Raw genomic sequence first — 6084 nt, forward strand, 5'->3', positions numbered from 1 at the left:
ACATGTATATGTTTAGCTAGAGATGTTTTATTTTGACATGACTTTACACTACTATGCCTGCTATTCTTAAGAAACTTCTCTTGCTTTTTTTTATATACTACTGATTTAAACTGTAAGTAGGAACTACTTACAGAAAATGCCATAGAGAAAATAAATTTTTAAATATAACATGGAAAATATAACTAGTTTCATTTTATTGTAGATTCTAAAAAATGTGTGATGACCTTTAATCCCTCCCCCCTAAACCCTCTTTAACATTGTCTTCAAGTCATTTTCTTCTTTTTCCCACTACATGCACATCTCTCTTTCTCTGTCTCTCTCTCTCATTCAGTTACACCTTCCCAGTGTGGATCTATTTTCTTAGCACGGTCTAGTCAATCAACAAGGAATAGCTAAGCAGACAGTCTCCATCACTTTGTGGCCACAAGAAGCCTTCAGTGTGGAAAGATGAGGTGTGAGCTGGAAGAGACTTATTTTCTGTTAAATACAGCCTTGTACACCTCAAACAATTAAAAATCTTTTCCCATAATATGCACTGGTATATTTATGTATGTACATATCTATCCATTTCTTTTGTAGGATATTTAAGCTAAACTTCAAAATGTATTTTTGGGTCCCCGAATAGTCATACCACTCATTACATACCTGCCCCCAAATTAGTTATAATCTTTGTAAATTCTTAAAATCTGTTTTTTTATTCTATATGTCCTTTATGTTTTCCATTAGTTAAATGACTCTTGAAAACTCCTAAACATTGGAAATATAAGATACTCCTATATATCCTTTATCTAGATTTGCCAGTTGTTTCATTTCTATACCCAAAAGGCTCTCGGTACATGGATGCCAAACTGTGCATCAAGGTAGCCAGCATTGTAGTTAACTCACAGGGGCACTACTGGCTATTGTAAGTTTTTCAGAGAAACACAGTGACATCTGTTGGGCATGACCTGAACTACTGCTGTTTAGTACTAAGTTGTAGGGACTTTCTTTTTAGCCTAGGAGAGCCTTGGAAAAACTACTCTAACACTAAGGGCCCCATGAACCAAGAAAGTTTGGGAATCTTCTGCTCTGCACATTAAAATTATCAAATTAACATTACAATTATTTTTTGTACACAATTGATTAAAATAAATATAATATCAAATTTGGGTAATTATTTTTTTAAGTAAATTTTTGGCAACACATCTATAGATGAGATACATGAGAGTTTTTTCCTCAATTCATGTGACTGTATGTGAATCTACTGACTTGACTGAATCAATATATATTTATATTTTTGTTTTGCTGATGTAAGCCTTATCAAACCTGTTTACATAACTAAATAGATGGAAATAGGAAGAGATTTATCATAGCAATGTCATTTTTCTTTGAACGTCTTTTGAGTTATTTACCAAATATATAAGCGTAGATTTGGCAAACTACCATAGTTGTAGAAAGATTTATGGTGTAGACCTGTAATGACCAGTAGCCATTAGCCACATGTGGCTAATTAAATTTTAATTAATTAAATAAAATAAAATTTAAAGTTTAGTTTCTCAGTTCCACTAACCATATTTCAAGTGCTCTAAAACCATGTGTAGCTAGCAATTACTGTACTTGACAGTGCAGATATAAACTATTTCCATCATTGTAGAAAGTACTTTTGAACAGTGCTGGTCTAGACATTGAAGTCACCCTCTTTCTCAATACATACACTAGTATTTTAAATAATTTCTGTTATTGGTACCCAGAGGTTTTTGTGCCCTGCGTAACTATAGCACAGTTTTTTTTAATTAATATAATGTTATCATACTAATGTATTTTTTAGTGATTTGACTCTTTTAATCAACTTGTTTTGGGGATTGTCATTGATTTATGTAGGTTTTGTTCATTTGTTTTGCTGTTGGATATTCCATTGTATGAATATACTTTATCAATTTTCACACACGTGGTTATTTTCTTTTTTTTCAGTTTGTCATTACAACCACTGCTGCTCTGAAATTCTTGTTTGTTTCCAGGGCCTATGTGCAAATTTCTCTAGGATAGATGTCTAGGAGTAGAATTGGTAGGTGATAGGCTATTTCCACCTTCCACTTTACTGGATAATGCCAAATCGTTTTCCAAAATGAGTATACTAATCCACACTTCCATCAGCAGTTTTTACTTCTTCATATACCACTGTATTTTGCCATGTATAATTCACTTTTTTGCCCAAACTTTTGAGGGAAAAATAAGAATGTGTATTATACATAAGTAATACTAATTCTATATCTACATAAATGTTTTTATTTCTTTTATTTATCCTTATGCATTAAAAGTGTAACTCTAGAAAGCAATAATAATATACATATGCAAAATAATAGCCTGGAATACAATCATCAGTTTTGTTTCTAAAATAAATAAATAAAAGATTGAATTTAAAAATTGAAAGATTTTTTTTTCCTGAAAGTTTGGGCCAAAAACGTGGATACACATTATACATGGCAAAGTATGGTATTTCAAATTAGGTTGGCCGTGGTTCATAAGAACAAAGAAACAAGCATGAATAACAGTGGCTTAAACAAAAAAAAAAAGTTTATTTCTCCTCACGTAGGGAAGGTATGGAGGTAAGCGATGCAGTGCAATGTGGTGGCTCCAGGACCATTAAGGTCCAAGTCTCCTTTGACAACATGTGGTTTTCACCACATGGTGTAGAGAGGCGTTCAACCCCTGAGGAAATAAAAGAAGCAAAGAAATTCATGCGTCCCCTACCTGACATTTATAAGGAGCATTTTCTAGAATTTGAGCCGTCTTGATCTACTATATAACCTGTTAGCCAGATCCTAACCACATAGTCACACAAAGCTACAAGAGTTACTGGAAAAGGAGGTCTTTATTCCAGCTGGCTATATGTCTAGCCAAAAATCAGTGATCTTTTAACCAAATAAAATAAAGAATGTTGGAGGACAAGTGCCTTATTCCACTTTTCATATATTCTTCTACACTTCCCTGATTACTGGATAGGATGAGCACCTTGTTTAAGTTTATAGGCCATTTGAATTTCCAGTTCTGTGAAGGAACTGTGTGTTTCTTTTGTTCATTTTTTAAAAATTTTTGTTATTCAATTACAGTTGTATGCCTTTTCTCCCCATCCCTCCACCCCACCCCAGACGAACCCACCTCCCTCCCCCACCTCCACCGTACTCCTTGATTTTGTCCATGTGTCCTTTACAGTAGTTCCTGTAATCCCCTCTCCCCACTGTCCCCTCCCCACTCCCCCCTGGCTATCATTAGATTGTTCTTAACTTCAATGTCTCTGGTTATATTTTGTTTGCTTTTTTCTTTTGTTGATTATGTTCCAGTTAAAGGTGAGATCATATGGTATCTGTCCCTCACTGCCTGGCTTATTTCTTTTGTTCATTTTTTAAAATTCTGTTATATTTTCCTTATTGTTAGGAACTTAATAAATATCCTAAAAATTCCATCTGTCCTTCTGTGGCTTTGTATTTTAGGCATTTTCTTTGTAACTACCATGTAATAGAATTTTTAAAGCTCTGGTCTGAAACCTTTATCTTTTGTCTGGTGAGTTTAGTCTATTTCTTGTAATTACTAATATGTTTTTATTTCTTCCTACCATCTTATTTTGTGCTACTTGTTCTACTCTTAAAATTTCTTAACTTTTTTAATTTTTGATCTTTTATTTTTATTGTATTTTTTCCATTGCCATTTACCACCCTTACACCCTCTTCCACCTGTACCCCACCCCTGCAACTACCACACTGTTGTCCCTGAACATGAGTTCTTTTTCTTTTTTGCTAGATCCCACCACCCACCAGCACCCCCTCCAGAACTGTCTTTATTTTAGCCTCATCCTAAAAGATAATCTCCTCAGAATACAATTTTAGGTTGCAAATTATTTTCTCTCAGTAATTTAAAAATACTCTGTTTGTGGTTTCTGTTTTCCATTGCTGCAGTTGAGAAGTCAGAGATCAGTGTTGTTTCTTACATGGTAAATTGTCATTCGCATTGCTCTTAACTCTTCGTGTTTGGTGTTTTGCAGATTCACTCTGGGAAGGTAAAATGTGTGTGTGGATTTCTCTAGTTTATCCTAGTCAAGATAATTATACTTTCTGATTCAAGATTTATGTATTACTGGAAAATTCTGGAAATATCTCAGTTACCATATCCTTGAATATCTGCCTTTTCTGTCATACCTAAAGCTATGAACAGATCATTATTAGGGCTTCCTATTTTTTTACATATCATAATTTCTTTATCATATTTTTCATCTCATTTCATCTTTCTGTGCTTTATTCTGGCTAATTTCTTTAGTTATATCTTCTAGTTCACAAGTTCTCTCTTCACCTATGTCAAATCTGATATTTTACGTGTCCATTGAATTTTAAATTTTAATTATTTTTTTCTCCGTAAACAACCCAATTGAATCTTTTGTAAAAATCTGTTTGGTCATATTTTGTATTTCCTTATATCTGGCTTATATTTCCATTCCCTCCTTTATTTCTTTGCATATATAAACATTTATTTCATTTTCTGAATCACATAATTCCAATATTTGACATACAATATTTCTTCATCAGGTTTTTCTCTGTTATTTCTGTTTGCTCCCGCTCATAGTATCTTGTTTCCTCATGGATTTTGTGATATTTCTTTTTATTGTCCACAAGATCATGTCAACTAGGAGTTTTTCTGAGCAAATTTTATGAGGCCAAGGTTGAGTATGCATTTTCCTACAATGGATTTGAATTGCCTCCTGCTAAGTGCCTGGAAAGAACTCTCAACCAAGCATTAGTGTAATTTATCAACTTGGATATTTTTCAGCAGCCCATATATGTAGTATAATTTGGTTATGAATTGGGTGCTTATATATCCTGATTTTCCCAAGACAGTCCCAGTTAAAATACTCTTTCTATTATTAATAATTACCTTTTTCTACTCTCAGGAGTTTCCCTGTTTGGATTATAAATTATGTTTTCCTATTAAGAATACTAAGACAAGAGATTTTTTGTTTCCTCAAATCATAGCAAAGAAGATTTATTCTCTTAATGCAGGGCAGAATTTCTAGTTCACTCTTTCACTGAAGGTGTATCTCCCAGAATTCTGATTTTAAAGTCGGGTTTCCATTCCAACTTTTCAAATCAGAAGCTCTAGGTTTCTGGGGTTTGGCAGATGCCCTCAGGGCAGCCGCTGGCTTTAGCATGTTTACCTCTCTGGATTCATGCTTCTGCTTAGTTCTTTGCCTCTAAGGATTTTCTTTACTTTATTGTGAGCTCAGCTATATATTTAAAAGGATGTTGTAAATCTTTTATTCAGAATATTTAGTTGTTTGGTTGCAGGAGGTCTTTTTCCCCATAGAACAAAGTCCCTGGGCTCCTCATAGATACAGACTTAACTGGTTGTGGTATAGGAAGAGCTGGTTTCTCTAGTCCAGAAAGTCCAGAAACTTCATAAAAGCAGGTTTCCTACTTGAGAGCTGGCAAATATCCCACTTTGCTGAATATAGGAGGACAATTTACGTGAAGGAAAAAATGTGCCAAACAATTATCTGTTAATGTTTTATATTGTCCAGATGCATACTGAGAGCATAAAGTAAAATCACTTTTTTTTCCCTAACAAAGGAAATAGACACATGCCAGTTGGAAGATAAAAGATTACATTTTTTTGCTGTGTATAATGCACACCCACGTTTTTGTGAGTGTTATACACAGGATTATTATACCCCTAGTATGTAATCATTATGCCCATGTATAATGTGCATACATACTTTTCCCTCAAACATTTGGGCAAAAAATTGTGCTTTATACATGGCAAAATACAGTATATGCATTTTATAGATGAAGAAAATGAGGCACCAAGAGCCTAAATAACTTACCCATGGCCCACTATTAGTAAATGATGGAGCTGGTATTAGAAGCCACAACCACCCAGTCTGTAATACTCATGCCCATAACCACTACTTCATATGCTACTTGGCACAATTATATGCATTCTCCTAACTCATCATTATAAAATCTATGTTCATGGGGGAAAGTACTGCTACACTGATACCTATTATAGCATTCCTAGTATTTTGGGTGTTGATAAATATCCAGAAGCCACTCGGTACAG

Source organism: Desmodus rotundus, chromosome 12 (assembly GCF_022682495.2).
Source record: "Desmodus rotundus isolate HL8 chromosome 12, HLdesRot8A.1, whole genome shotgun sequence".
Lineage (NCBI taxonomy): Eukaryota > Metazoa > Chordata > Mammalia > Chiroptera > Phyllostomidae > Desmodus > Desmodus rotundus.